Raw genomic sequence first — 15109 nt, 5'->3', positions numbered from 1 at the left:
TGTGTACAGATCTTTTAGAATAAATTGCACATGAATTCATTGTAGAAGTTTGGGTTTGCAGTTTGGATTCCCTGGGATGCCAGCTCTGAGGACTCTGAGACAGTGTGTTGTACAGGATGTTTATTAAAGGGTTCCTTTGGGATAAAAACCTGTGAAAGTGAGGGGGAAAGAAGAAAGAGTAGGCAGAGAGATTACCTTAAACACACTATTTTGTCATTGTTGAAAGTGTAAATCAAAACAATTTAAGGGTAGGGATTCTATCTTAAAGGTAGAGAAAGAGTCTTTGTTTTCATGTCCCTTGACTTATAGTTACAGGGTTACTTAGGGAAGCAAAAATCATAGAGAATTAAAATATACAATAAAATATTTGTTAACAAGCTGACCATTTATAAAATTTGTTCTAACTCAGAAACACATTCTATGCTAATTAGTTGCCAACAACTCTGCCAATCTTTTACAATAGAGAACTTCTCTGAACATTTAACCAAATAATATAAATACTTAAAAAATGCAAGCATATTAGCTTTCTATTGCTGCATAAGACATCACCACAAACTTAGTGGCTTAAAACAACACACATTTACTATCTCACAATTTCCATGGGGCAGGAGCCCTGGCATGGATTAGCTGGGTACTCTGCTCAGGGTTTCATGAATCTCGTAAGTCTGAAATTACAGTGTTAGCTGGGACTCTGATCTCATCTGAGATTTATGGTTGTCTTTCAAACATACTAGTTGTTGGCAGGATTCAGTTCCTTGTGATTATAGGACTCAAGTCCCCATTTCCTTGCTGGTTGTCAACAGGGATCGTTTTCAGCTCCTAGAGGCTACCCTCTTGTCTTTGCACATGACCATCTCCATGGGCAGTTGTCTTAGTCAATTTTTGCATTGCTATAAAATAATATCTGAGACTGGGTAATTTATAAAGAAAAGAGATTTATTTGGCTCACAGTTTTGCAAGCTGTACTAGTATGGCACCAGCATCTGCTTGGGTTCTGGTGAGGCCTCAGGAAGCCTTACTTATGCTGCAAGGTGAAGGGGAGCAGGCATGTCACAAGGTGAGAGAGGGAGCAAGACAGAAGGAGGAAGAGGTGGCAGGCTCTTTTTAACAATCAGATCTTGGGGTAACTAATAGAGTAAGAACTCATTACTGGGAGAATGCACCAAGCAATTCATGGGGCATCTGTCCCCATGACCAAAACACCTCCCATTAGGTCCAAACTTCAACACTGGAGATCAAATTTCAACATGAGATTTGGAGAGGACAAATATTCAAACTGTATTAGCAGTTCACACATGGCAGATTGCTTCTCCAAGGCCGACAAGAGGAGCTCATGCCAGTTGGCTACAACAGAGACTTACAAAAAGAATGACATATTACAGGTGTGACTATCCTGTCATATGTACAGTCCCCACTCTCACTCATGAGGAGGAAATTATACAGTTCATGTACACCAGGGGCCAGGAATCTTGGGAGCTGTCTTAGAATTCTACTTACTGCCACAAAATTTAATGACATCAGTGAAAATGATGTTCAGAGAACTGCTTGATTCCTACTCAGATCTATTGATCAGAGAGTAGGCCAGCTAACAAACCAAACCAAACCAAACCAAAACACACAGTAATTATAATGTTTCAAAAGGGAATGATTTGGCTATCAAAGGATTAAGAGATGCCCTTGGGAAAAAATTGTTAAATGCCCTATTTTTACAGAACACTCAGATAAACTGTCTTGAAATGAAGGCTGTGGTATTCACTTCCATTCAATTTATTAGACAAATTTTGTTTATCTAAATACAATTAAAAGCTGATTCTTTTTTGTCCTAATAATTTAGAAGGTAATTATAACTTAAATTTTATAAATTATAAAATAAAAATGGAAGTAATTTCATTTTTTAAAAATTTCATTTTGTAAAATAAAACCCCAATCACTTTTCCAGTCCCGCTCATTTATTACGAAATTTTGGTCCCTTTTTATACCACTTCATGTGGGCTTTATCTGGGAACAATTTTCCTTGGGTAATGAATGCCTACACTTGAAAAATGCATGATTTTGGGGGAGATGATTCAGTGTATCATATTTGGGGACTTTTGCCAGCTAGTGGTTAGCTATCATTCAAAGCTGCCACCCAGTTAAGAGGACTAAAATACCATTTTTAATATCTATGGGTATCAGCTCAGCTAGTAGACTGAGCATGAAACGATTCATTGAACCATAGTTTTAGTTTGTCCCAGGGATAATATTCAAAGTTATTTACAAACAGTAAGGCATGGTTACTGATTAATCAAAGTGGATATCTGCCATAAACAACCAGTAGGGGCATACTGGGGCATTTCAGGCAAATATCATCTAGTTTTGGTTATTGCATTTCACACTGGGCCAATGTCCTAATGCATTCCTAACCCCAGCTAATTTTACAAATTATTATGCTGATACCACACTAGCTAAAGAAAGAGGGTAAATTTCCTGTCAAACCATTTGAGAGTCCAAATCTTGGTGCTCAAGTACTTTAAAAGACTCATAGAAACTCTTCTTCTACCCCTAAACAATCTCCTTTCTTTTCTCAGAATGACATCCCTAAAGGGAAGACAGAATAAGGTGGGAGAGAGACTTGTTCAGTCTGCATTCTGGGAGACTGTACATGAGATACCTTAGATTGAAACTCCAGATGTTAAAAATAAATTGTTATTATTACTATTTTTGTCTTGTAAAAAGAGGTGAGGAGAGAAAGAAGTCTATACTATATGGTCAGAGCAAAAGCTTTGTGCAATACTGGCTGCTAAGAAGCAGGTGCTTTGACTTTGGTGACATTTTCAACATAAAGTTAGATCAGTGCTAAGCCTAAGGGTTGTGCATGTCACGGCCCTAAAGGTGGGTGCCTGTTAAAGTTTTTTGCATTCAGCACCTCATCTGACTCATCGTAGTCCTGTGCTTGTATTAGACCCTTGACCTTAATAAACAGAGAATTCGTACATCTCCTTTCCTTGGAAACAGATTATTGAAACACTGCAAACATTCATGTGTTCAGACTTCTTTTCACTGTTCTTGTTGATCCTTTACTTATCTACTTATTTTCAAAAGTACATATATTTAAAAGTATATATATGTGTGTGTATATATATATGAATGAGTTGTGTTACAAACTTATATGGGTAAATGTTTGTAGAGATATATATATAGAGACATATGTTTTACAAACATAGATGTATGTTTGTAAACAACTCCCCAAATGTAGAGATATAGAGAGGAAGAAAGTGAAGATCTCCTTTCAGGTCTTCCTGTTATCAGATTCCTCATTCCCTTCTCTAGAGATGATTGTTGCTATTGCCTGGTCCTTCCACACTCTCTTCTATGCATTTGTATACATACAGATGCACATCTGCCTACACGAACTCAAAAAATTAAGAGGATCATCCTTTACATATTGTTTTGCAACATTTTATTGCCTCACAGTATACTTTAGAAAGTTTTCCATGGGAGGAGCTATAGTCTTTTTTTTCCCTTCAACTTTTATTTTAAGTTCTGGGATACATGCGTAGGACGTGTAGGTTTGTTATACAGATAAACATGTGCCATGGTGGTTTGCTGCACAGATCAACCCATCACCTGGGTATTAACCCCAGCATCCCTTAGCTGTTCTTCCTAATGCTCTCCTTCCCCTTACCCCACCCTCAATAGGCCCCAATGTCTGTAGTTCCCTCCCATGTTCCTGTCCGTATGTTCTCATTATTTAGCCCCCACTTATAAGTGAGAACATGTGGTGTTTGGTTTGTTTGCTGAGGGTAACGGCTTCCAGCTCCATCCATGTCCCTGCAAAGGATGTGATCTCATTCCTTTTTTTTGGCTGCATAGTATTCCGTGGTGTATATGTGCCATATTTTTTTAGTCCAATCTATCATTGATGAGCATTTGGGTTGATCCCATGTCTTTGCTATTGTGAATAGTGCTGTAATGAACATAAACTTATGTTATAACAGCATGGCTTATATTCCTTTGGCTATATATATCTCATAACGGGATTGCTGGGTCAAATGATATTTCTGCCTCTAGATCTTTGAGGAATAGCCACACTGTCTTCTACAATGGTTGAACCAACAGTGTAAAAGCATTCTTTTTTTTCCACAACCTGACCGGCATCTGTTTTTTGACTTTTTAATAATAGCCATTCTGACTGGCATGAAATGGTATCTCATTGTGGTTTTCATTTACATTTCTCTAATGATCAGTGATGTTGAGCTTTTTTTCATATATTTGTTGGCTGAATAAATGTCGTCTTTTGAGAAGTGTCTTTTCATGTCCTTTGCCCACTTTTTAATGTTTTTTTTTCTTGTAAATTTGTTTAAGTTCCCTGTAGATTCTGGATATTAAACCTTTGTCAGATGAATAGATTGCAAAATTTTTCTCCCATTCTGCAGGTTGTCTGTTCACTCTGATGATAGTTTCTTTTGCTGTGCAGAAGCTCTTTAGTTTAATTAGATCCCATTTGTCAGTTTTTCCTTTTGTTGTAATTGCTTTTGGCGTTTTCATCACGAAATCCTTGCCCATGCCTATGTCCTGAATGGTATTGACTAGATTTTCTTCTACGGTTTTTATAGTTTGGGGTTTCACATTCAAGTCTTTAATCCATCTTGAGTTAATTTTTTCATAAAGTGTAAGGAAGGGATCCAGTTTCAGTTTTCTGCATATGGCTAGCCAGTTCTCCTGGCACCATTTATTAAATAGGGAATCCTTTCCCCATTTCTTGTTTTTGTCAAGTGTGTCAAAGATCAGATGGTTGTACATGTGCAGTCTTATTTCTGAGTTATCTACTCTGTTCCATTGGACTATGTGTCTGTTTATGTACGAGTACTATGATGTTTTGGTTACTGTAACCTCTTAGTATGGTTTGAAGTCAGGTAGCGTAATGCCTTCAGCTTTGTTCTTTTTGCTTAGGATTGTTTTGGATATGCGGGCTCTTTTTTGGTTCTATATGAAGTTTAAAATAATTTTTTCCAATTCTATGAAGAAAGTCATTGGTAGCTTGATGGGGATAGCATTGAATCTATAAATTACTTTGGGCAGTATGGCCATTTTCATGATATTGATTCTTCCTATCCATGAGTGTGGAATATTTTTCCATTTGTTTGTGTCGTCTCTTATTTCCTTGAGCAGTGGTTTGTAGTTTTCCTTGAAGAGGTCCTTCACTTCCCTTGTGAAAATATGGAACACTTCATGAATTTGCACATCATCCTTGTGTAGGGACCATACTAGTCTTCTCTGTATTGTTTCAGTTTTAATATATGTGTTGCCAAAGCGAGCACCTCTAGTCTTTTTAAATGCTACATGATAGTATTTTCAAAATAGCAACCATGCTAACATGAATTGTGTACCTGTTATGTCAGGCAGTGTTCTGGCTCTTTAATAGTGGTATGTCATTTAATTTTCACAGCAACTCTACAAACAAGAAAATCTTATCATCTTCTTTTTACATTTGAGGGAAATGGAATCACAGAGAAGCTAAGCAATTTGACCAAGGTCACACAGCTAGTAAGCAGTGGAAGTGAGTTATGAACCCAAGCAGGTGAAATCTGGAGGCTTTGTTCCGTTTGCTCCTAATATAAACATACCATACTTTTTAAAATATTCCCTTGTTCTTGGATACTTAAGTTACTCCAATTTGATTATTATACATAATGTTGCACTGGAAATCCTTGTTTATGGCTTTGTGTCCATGTACAAATATTTCTGTAGGATAGAGCCCTAAAAATGCATTCTCTGGGTCAAAAGACGTGCACATTGCAAAGTGTTATCATTCAGATAAGAGGAGGCCTATGGCATTAGGTTAATTATTTACCTTGACTGTGACCGAATTCAGGGCATGATATAACGGGCATGTCTTCAGGACTTGAGAAATGCCTGAGCCCTCAAACCCCATTTATCTTTTATACCATGATCTCATTCTTTGTTTCCCGAACTCTCCAATACTCCTCCCCGATTTGTCTCTAAGAAGGAGTGGGCTAGTCCAGATGTTGCTATGACCCAAATTACTGTTTATTTTGTTTGTATTTGACTTGTCTTATAATGGTGCAGTTAGCATGCCTAGGAAGTCCTTTTGCCCAGGGGATTGGGAGTAGGGACCAGAGTTCTCTCTCACTGGGACCTCCTCAGGTCTTGTTGGTTGAATCCTAACAGTGCTGTTGGTTATGCTTTCTCTTGTGGTCACAAGAACATAAACACATCTTCTCTCTTATTTTGTTTATTCAAAGGTGCTGTCAACTTATACTTTTTTTTCCTAAAATTTTTAACTTTGCTCATTTTGCTTTTACTAATCTTACTACGTTTTTCCCTTCCACTATAACATATTCACTTTTTAAGCAATATTGAAACTCAACGTACATGTCATTTGTTCAAGGTCACACGTATCTATATTAAGTGCCTCATTTAGATGGGTGCCTTAACTGGGTACAGACAGCTAAAATGTCTGAATAGTGAAGTATTTTTATCTTGATTTGCTGTAAATGCAAACAGAAATTCATATCTGAGTGCTTTAGGCATGGAGTGAAAAGGGGATATGTTACCGAGAGTATGAAATCATGTTTAATATGAACACTTCTCTTTCTTGGGAACCACATGAGAGTCCTCACCTGGATATACAAAGGGACTGTTTTTATGAGGCCCTGACTCCGTGATAATTTTCAGAGAAGACAGAATTTGAGCTTGTAGGTAGAATTGTATACTGCTTTCCTAGAAAATATTCTTTCTATTTATATACCTCAAAAACAGTCCATACTTTACTGGATCTTTAATAAATATATGATACTGTATTTTGTTATTTGTCCTGTAGGTAAGCTGATATAGAATGTCTAAATCAGGTGTTTAAGAGAAATTCAGTTACAAGCCTCCTTTCATTTTTACATCCACCCTACAACTTAGTCAAATACATTTTGTTCTGTATTTTAACTCTCTATTGCCTGTTTAAGTAAAGACCTTTCTCACCCTCCACAATGACAGAAATTAATCCAAAAGTCTTATCACTGAGTTAAAGTCAATTCCTGCAATATAACTTTGACCTCTTTATAGATTCTTGTGAGTCTCCCCCATGAGAATCTTCCCTGTTCTTGAGACAAGGGGGTCGTGAGGACAAGGCTTCCCACCCGAAGGGGGCTCTGCCAGTGAGCAGTGCAGTAAAGTGAGTTGCAATCAGATGTGAACCATCAGTGGAGATGTTGAGGGGTCTCCCAAAAATAGTATCTTCTGTTATCACCAAGTCTGCCATCACACAGAATAAGTCACTCAGGCATTTCGAGTTCTGGAGCATTTCCCAGATTTATTCCATCTCTTCTGCTCTCCTTTTTAGTAGGAAATGCACAAGGTTAAGTAAACAAAGCACAAAGACAGGCTGCTGTGGACAATAAACTAGAGGGAGTAAGTGAAAGTTCTTGCATTTGTTGATTAGATTTGAGACACATAATCTGTTTTCTATTAAAATATGATGTCCTAGCAAAAGCATTTCTGGGGAAAAACACCAGACAAAATACTAACAAAGATGTATCTCTTTTAGTTGAAATGTCTACCTTATACTCTCTTGGCCAACCAGCTGTCATTAGATTGATTAATTGGAAAAGGTGAAATATGTATATCATCTAGTTTCTGTTTAAGTTTCAAACATTTCCCTCTTTACTGGTAATTAAAACATCATTTGAGTCTGTACTTTGAACTTATTTACACCTGATTGCTGAGAGCTCCTATTTTCCACAGAAATAAGTGCCTTGATAAAAGCTGAGTTCACCATCCTCCTCCTCCTCATTGTCATATGACAGCACATTCTTACTGAGCAAAAGAACATTTTGATGTTGTAAGCATCTCTGAATTTTCATAGCCCTGCCTTGCAGTTTCCATATGTTCTAAAAATGCATGGAAATTTCCATAGGAGACACTAACCCTGCCCATCACTTTGGTATTTGGGCAAGTATACTTTGTGGAAAGTGTTTCCTTACAGAATTCATAGTCAGAAGAATATATCTCACTTCCCTGTGGGATTTGATTAAATGGAATGAAGGCACAATATATCTCTTACCATCTATTGACATCGTAGGGTAAATTAATTATATTCATGACTCACTTTTAGTACAATCTAGCCAAATCACAGAGATGTCTGAATAGTTGTAACTACAGCCACTATGAGGTTTCATTTGAAGTCACTGCTACATATTTACAAATAAATACATTTTTGCTGGGTTACCTCTGGAAAATATTATTAAATGGGGAAGGAACTTGTCTGAGATGAATTCCTTTGAGCAGGAGAACATATTGAAACTACTATGAATTCTGAATTTGTAGTATTTTTCAGGCTAAGGTCCATCTAAACAGAGATTCCTAGTTCATTTAAGTGTGAGATGTTATGATGAAGTTGTTGGTTTCTTGGACTATTCTATTGAAAGAAAGGGGAAGATTTAAAACATACCTGGAATTGCTTTAATTTTTGAGACTGTGTCTATACTAGAATGAGGTTGACTTCATGAGCTCCATATAAAAATCACCTTCAGCTTCCTGCCATTGAATGCAGCACCATCCTGAACTTGAGACAGCTACGTTGCTGCCCTGACATTTTGCTGATCCCAGGCTCCCTTGCCCCAGCTACTGACTAGGAACCCTCCTGGAGTAGCCTGATCCTGTGGGACCTTCAGTGAAGAGCCCACCTAACGCTAAGGATTGTCTTTGCCTGGAATGCTGGACAGACAGACTCTACTACCAGACTGGGAACCTGTAGATATTAGTTCAAGCCTGGATCTAGGCCAACTTTCCCACATTCTTTTAGGCTTCCAGTATTGGGAGCCTAAAATAGTGAGCCTCTAGTCTTGGGAGCCAGGTCTAGAGTTGATTAATTCTCTCAGTCCTGGTCCTATCTATCGCCACTTTCCTTCTCTATCTACCAGCCTATGCCATTGGTAGACATCACTGGAATTATAACAGACATCATGTGCTCAGAAAAGGAAAAAAGACAAATGAACTTGAATATGAGATCTCAAACAACGAGATAGGCAAATCTACTTTAATAATCTCCCAAAGTAAATCTAATGAACGATTGTCTAAGTTTTATCTTCTGTTAAGAGTTTTATGTGTTGCGCTCCTTTCTATTTGAAATGATAATAGAGAGCTGGTTAGATTTCCAGATGTTTTACAATGAGTGATTAAATTATAAACCACTGGATGTCACTCTTAGGCTATGCAAGTGTAGCTAGCTGCAGTGGAGATTTTCCAGAGTAAACTGAAGGTAGAGAGTTATAGGATATATCCAGGGATAGAAACCAATTGAACTGTTTGGATAGGTACATTTGCAATGTCAGTGAATTACAGCAAAGTTTACCCTTAGCTTGCTATATATTTTCTGTAGACTCATTTCTCAATGGCAGTTAAGTAGGACTAATAATCAGAGAAAAATCCCCTTAGTGCCAAAAAGCCAAAAAGACATTCATTTATCCATTCAATACCTCCAATAAGCACATGCTATAAGCAAGGTATTGGGCTAATGAACTATGGGATTACAAGAAAAAGTGAATTCATAGCATGCATACATTTAACTTACTGGAATTCAACTATGGCAAAAAAAATGAAAGAAAAATAATATAAATATTGTAGGAAATTCTGCCTGTTATTTCACTCAATGAATTTGTGCCTCGGAGTAATTGTACCTACTGTCTGCCTCTCAGCCTTAAGCCCAGGCTTTTATACTCTGCTCTTTGACACTGGAGGCAGGAGTCTGCAGACTGCATTTCCCAGACTTTTTTTGCTATCTAGCTTCTGGTTAGGTTCTGCCGACTGGAGGCACTAGCAGGAAATTAGAGGGTGGTAGGAGGGTAGAAGGGATGCTCTTCCTGTTTTCAGTTCTGGTCAGAGTCCTTCCCTCAGTAGCTTCACGTAGGGCTCCAACTTATTTTAGCATTTTCAGCATTAATTCCACAGTGGCTCCTTCAGAGGTACCACTAGGAACTGTCACGTTCCCTCTTAGCACTCACCACTGGAGTCCAACTAGCAATCACGTGACATCCCCTCAGAGGTTGCTGAGCCAGCTGTGCAGTGACACCTTGGTGGTTGGAGAATCTGCTCTATGGAGACCCTTCCCCCAAGAAGTGGTGTCCTGGTAACACCATTTATTCTCTTTTACCCTTCCAGCCCTAAGAGCTGAAGCTGCTTTCTAAACTACAAATACCAGAGGTGCCTGAACAGTGTTTTTTGTTTGTTTTTTTCTTTTTGCTCTTTCAGCCCTCCAGTCTCTGTATAAACTGATCTCCTATATTAAATCACCTCTGTTTGAAACACTTGGCATGATTTCTGTTTCTGTTTTCCTGATGGGATCCTGACTGCAGTAAGAATGAGATGAGAGGTCAGGAACAGTGGCTCACGCCTGTAACCTCAGCCCTTTGGGAGGCTAAAACAGGTGGATCAGTTGAGGTCAGGAGTTTGAGATGAGCCTGGCCAACATGGTGAAACCTGATCTCTACTAAAAATACAAAAATTAGCCAGGTGTGGTGGCATGTGCCTCTAGTCCCAGCTACTAGGGAGGCCGGCAGGAGAATCGCTGGAACCCAGGAGGCGGAAGTTGCAGTGAGCCAAGATCATGTCACTGCACTGGATCCAGCCTGGGCAACAGAGTGAGACTCCGTCTGAAAAAAAAGAATGAGATGAGAGACAACAATGTTCTCTTTTCTTGTCCAGTGTCACACTTTGTGTACCTTTCATAGTTGAGACATCTTGTAACACTCATGTTTATATTTATATTTTCAGACAATATAAGCCTACTCACCAGCCAACTGGTGGTCAACCAAAACCAGTAGAATGTAAAGCTTCATAAAAATAAAGGATTTAATGATACACTGGCCTGTTCCAGCACTGAGAGAAACCTGGCCATGTTGGACTTAGTGACCCATGGTTGCCAAATTGCCCCTTTCTAAGGATTTCCAAGGATGATTTGGCCAGGTAAGACTTTTGCCTTATATCACTTTAGAAACTGAAACTTGAACAGTGATGTCTCCATAGCATACCCTTGCAAAGATGAGCAAGACTAGAGTTCTTGCCTTCAAAAGCTCTCCAACTAGTAGAAGACATAAGGCATGTATAAACAGACAATGCATGGCAACATTTGATGGGAGCCAAACACACAAGGATCAACCCATTTGTCACCAGTTAGCAGTGAGAGTTTATTAAATAGGTTAGAAGAGGAGGAAAATGTGATGCACTGGTTCTGCTAGAGACTTTATTCACTGGCTTATTCAGAGCAAGAAATCATCATTGTTTCAATTTTAAAGACCTATTTGGAAGAAGATGCTTGCCTGATCATGAAGCATTGCTTAATATATAACTTATCTTCTCCCGATCTATCGATGGCATTTTATTTTATTTTTCTCAATGACCATGGAGAATACAGGTTTACTTCTTTAAGGACTCTCAATAATACATTCTTTAAAGGTTTAATACATTTGTGTTATTTTTTCATTTTGTGCTGGGTTTCTTTTTCAGTGTGTTTGTTTCCTTTTCTCTTCTTAGAAAATATGTGATTATATTCCTTAGTTCCAAGTTCTATCAGCCCTAATTCTTCATGTCTCGATTCTGGAGTTGATGAAATAATCACTGTCTTTTTAGCATAGAACACCAGCATAAGAAAGGCAAGAAAAGGGACCTTCCAGCTATAGTGCTGGGACCATCAGACCATAGGAGCTTTTGAATCTCAGTATGTTTCATCTTCTTACCAGGTCATCCACCTCTGAAGGTGGTGACACACTAGGGTGAGAGATGACTTACTGATGAGGATGTCTTCACAAGTTCTCATTTGAAGTGGCTTTTGAAGAATAAGGAGTAGATGTGGGAGGCGGTTAGCAGTCAACTCTTTTCTTCCATTATTAAATCTTTTGAATTTCAGCACTTTTAAAAATATATATTTGCCTAATATTCTTAAGGATTCATTTAAAAGAGAGAAACAAGAGGCAAAGAAAGAGGTTTGAAGCTGAAGAGAGAATACTTGTTGCCCTTTTTCCTCATGGTTTGAGCTTATTTGAACAGTTTTTGTCCTGCCATGTGACTTAGCTTGAGGAATTTTTTGCTGGTTTTGGACAGTGATGGGGATGTAGAACAAATTTTCCTGGAAAATGCCCCTCCTATTTCTTTGAACTATATCAAAGCACACTCCATACATAATTCCGTGCATTTATTTCCTCTTTTCACGGCAACTCATTCCAGATGAATGTGACAACCTGATAGGTACCAATACAATGGAAGTAATAAGCTTATTTAAAACGGATTTTACTTTACCCTAAAACAAAATATCTATGTAACTATAGCTTGCTGAGTAGAATGTAAAGCTTCTTTACAAATGAAGGATCTAATGAGATACTGATATGTTTTGAATATTGGTCCGTGAGATTGCTGGAAGAACTTGGCTGCCTTACAACATTACGTTATAGACAAACTTCAGCATGGAGTCATATAATTCATACACACCTTAATGGGAACCTCCTGGCTCTGACTTACAGCAAGAAATAAAGCCAAACACTCCAGTCTGTGGTGCTTGTTCAAGTTCCTGCATTTAAATCTGGAGTCATATTTACTTTCTATTTATTTTCTAAAGCGAATGATATTGTGGTGACCAGGATTCCAGGTATGATTAGGGGATGCCTCACCTTACAAAAAAAGGCAATATTAGATTTTCAGAAGGTAAGTGAAAAGAGAGACTTTATTTTCTTTTTTTTTCTTTTTTTTTTTTTTTTTGAGACGGAGTCTCGCTATGTCGCCCAGGGTGGAGTGCAGTGGCCGGATCTCAGCTCACTGCAAGCTCCGCCTCCGAAAAGACCTGGGCAAGAGCCCATAGACAGCAATCCAATGGGGGAATTTAACTTTATTTAAAAGTCATCTAAGCAGGATGTGTGAAGGAGGCAAATGCGATATTATATTAAAAAAAAAAAAAAGGAAAAAATAATTAAGGAGGCTAAATCTTAACTTGTAGCACCTAGAATATAAGTATCTAAAAGAATTGCAAACTTGCCATGAATTAAATAAAAATGTCAAATCAGCTGTTGTTATCATCTGAGTTAGGCAGTTGGTTGATTGACTAGTCATTTTGCTATCATAAAATGAAACTGGGAGAAAAAGTTTAATGTTAGTCATGTCTATGTAATGTGGTTAAATTGCTTTAGGACAATGAAATTAATTTGCTTTACTATCCCCACAACTGATTGTGTTAAGGGTCATTTGATCCACAGTGATGCAGCAAAATTCTGTTTCTGAGACAGACCTCCGTGGCTGGTTCAACTATAGTTATTTTAGTTGTGAAAACACAGTTTCAGTCTCCATGACCTAACTAATACAGGTGGTTGGGGCAATTCTCCAAGTACTCTAATTCAGAGAAAACATTGGCTTTTCTGGAAATTACCTGGGTCATCTGACATGTGTTTTGCTTAAACTAGTTCAATAATTTTTCCAATTCTCTACTTTGCTTTGGCCAGAAAGATACAATCTACAATGCCTGGACACAAAATATAAACTATAGATGGGGAATTTTCTTAACTATAGGGCTTTAAATAGTTTTTTTTTCTGAACTGATTGGTGCAGTCTCACCTAAAAGTAGAAAAAAATAGTTGATGTAGTTCTGTGTTACCTTGGGGGTGCAGTGGGCTGAAACAACAGAGATCTGTAGCTCCTCTGAATCAGGAACCAGAATGCCAGAACATTAGCTTCGCAATGAGAGTTACAGATACAAGATCTTCCACACAATGATTTTCAAACGTTTCACTAACCATTCCATCCAATAATCAGGATTGCACTAACATAGAAAAAATCTATTTTCTAAACAGGGACATTTCTATGATTAGAGTAGGAATTGCAAACTTAAATGCCAAGACAAGATGGCTAAATTAAATGACTGGGCGTAAGGTAATATGGAGTGGTGGAGACTATGGCAAACAGGAGAATTCATGTCCCATATAAAGGTGACATTCATTACTCAGCTTCGCCCCAGTTGATAGCATGTTGAAATATGTCCCAGCCCTGCCAAATCATCCATTTTTTAACATGTCAGAAATCTAGATCTTTATATGAAATTTCCCAGTGTTTAAATGCTGGCAATCTCTTGGAGCTTGAGGCAGCCAATTAATAACAACAACCTCCTTCTCCTCTTGAGTTCATTATGAATTAAGAAATGACACAGGAGTAAGACAGATGGAGATCAAGATGTCAGCATTATTACTGATAAAACTGGAGAACAATGCTGCAATCTCTAGTCAAAATATATTTTCTAATTACTGCTCTCAGAAGAAATTTTGGGTATGCAAAACAGCCTTGTCAGGGGAGAAAGGGTAAAAAGAGAAATCATCGTGCTCTCAGATTGTTAATAAGTTTACCCAATAAAGAAAGGACTAATGAATGTCAGAAATAACCTCCTACCCATCAGGAAGAGAGTTCAGAGGGCTCCTAGAGTGGAAATTCCTCCTACTTCAAATCACCACACTACATACAAGAGAATACCTCAAAGATTTTGCAGGTTTGGTTACAGACCACTCCAATAAAACAAATATCATAATACAGCATATCACATGAAGTTTTTGATTTCCCAATGCTAATAAAAGTTACGCTTACACATAATGTAGTCTATTAAGTATGCAATAGCATTATGTCCAAAAAGACAATGTACTTCATTAAAAAATACTTTATTGCTAAGAAATGCTAATGATTATCCAAGCCTTTACTGAGTCATAATCTTTTTCTGCTGGTGGAGGATCTGGCCTGGATGTTGACAGCTGCTGACTAATCAGGGTGGTGGTTGCTGAAGGTTGGGGTGACTGAGGCAATTATTTAGGATAACAATGAAGTTTGCTGCATTGATTGACTCTTCTTTTCATGAAAGATTTCTCTGTAGTATGTAATGCTATTTGATGGCATTTTACCCACAGCAAACTTCTTTCAAAATTGGAGTCAGTTCTCTCAAATGCTGTCACTGCGTTATCAACTAAGTTCATGTAATATTCTAAATCATTTGTTGTCATTTCAACAATGCTCACAGCATCTTCACCAGGAGTAGATTCCATCTCAAAAAACCACTTTGCTCATCCATGAGAAGCAACTCTCATTTGTTCAAGTTTCA

At 37.9% G+C, this 15109-nt stretch overlaps 1 non-coding gene across 1 annotated transcript; it reads right to left on the bottom strand.

Annotated features, from left to right (window-relative positions):
• Positions 1-5193: 5193 nt before the first annotated feature.
• Positions 5194-5300, bottom strand: LOC123574187 (U6 spliceosomal RNA). Its single transcript, XR_006699084.2, has one exon. It is a non-coding gene; the product is annotated as a U6 spliceosomal RNA (small nuclear RNA).
• Between the last annotated feature and the right edge of the window lie 9809 nt (positions 5301-15109).

The sequence above is a fragment of the Macaca fascicularis genome, chromosome 6 (assembly GCF_037993035.2).
Source record: "Macaca fascicularis isolate 582-1 chromosome 6, T2T-MFA8v1.1".
NCBI lineage: Eukaryota > Metazoa > Chordata > Mammalia > Primates > Cercopithecidae > Macaca > Macaca fascicularis.
The sequence above is the reverse complement of the archived record's forward strand: the minus strand, read 5'-3'. Positions and strand labels throughout refer to the sequence as shown.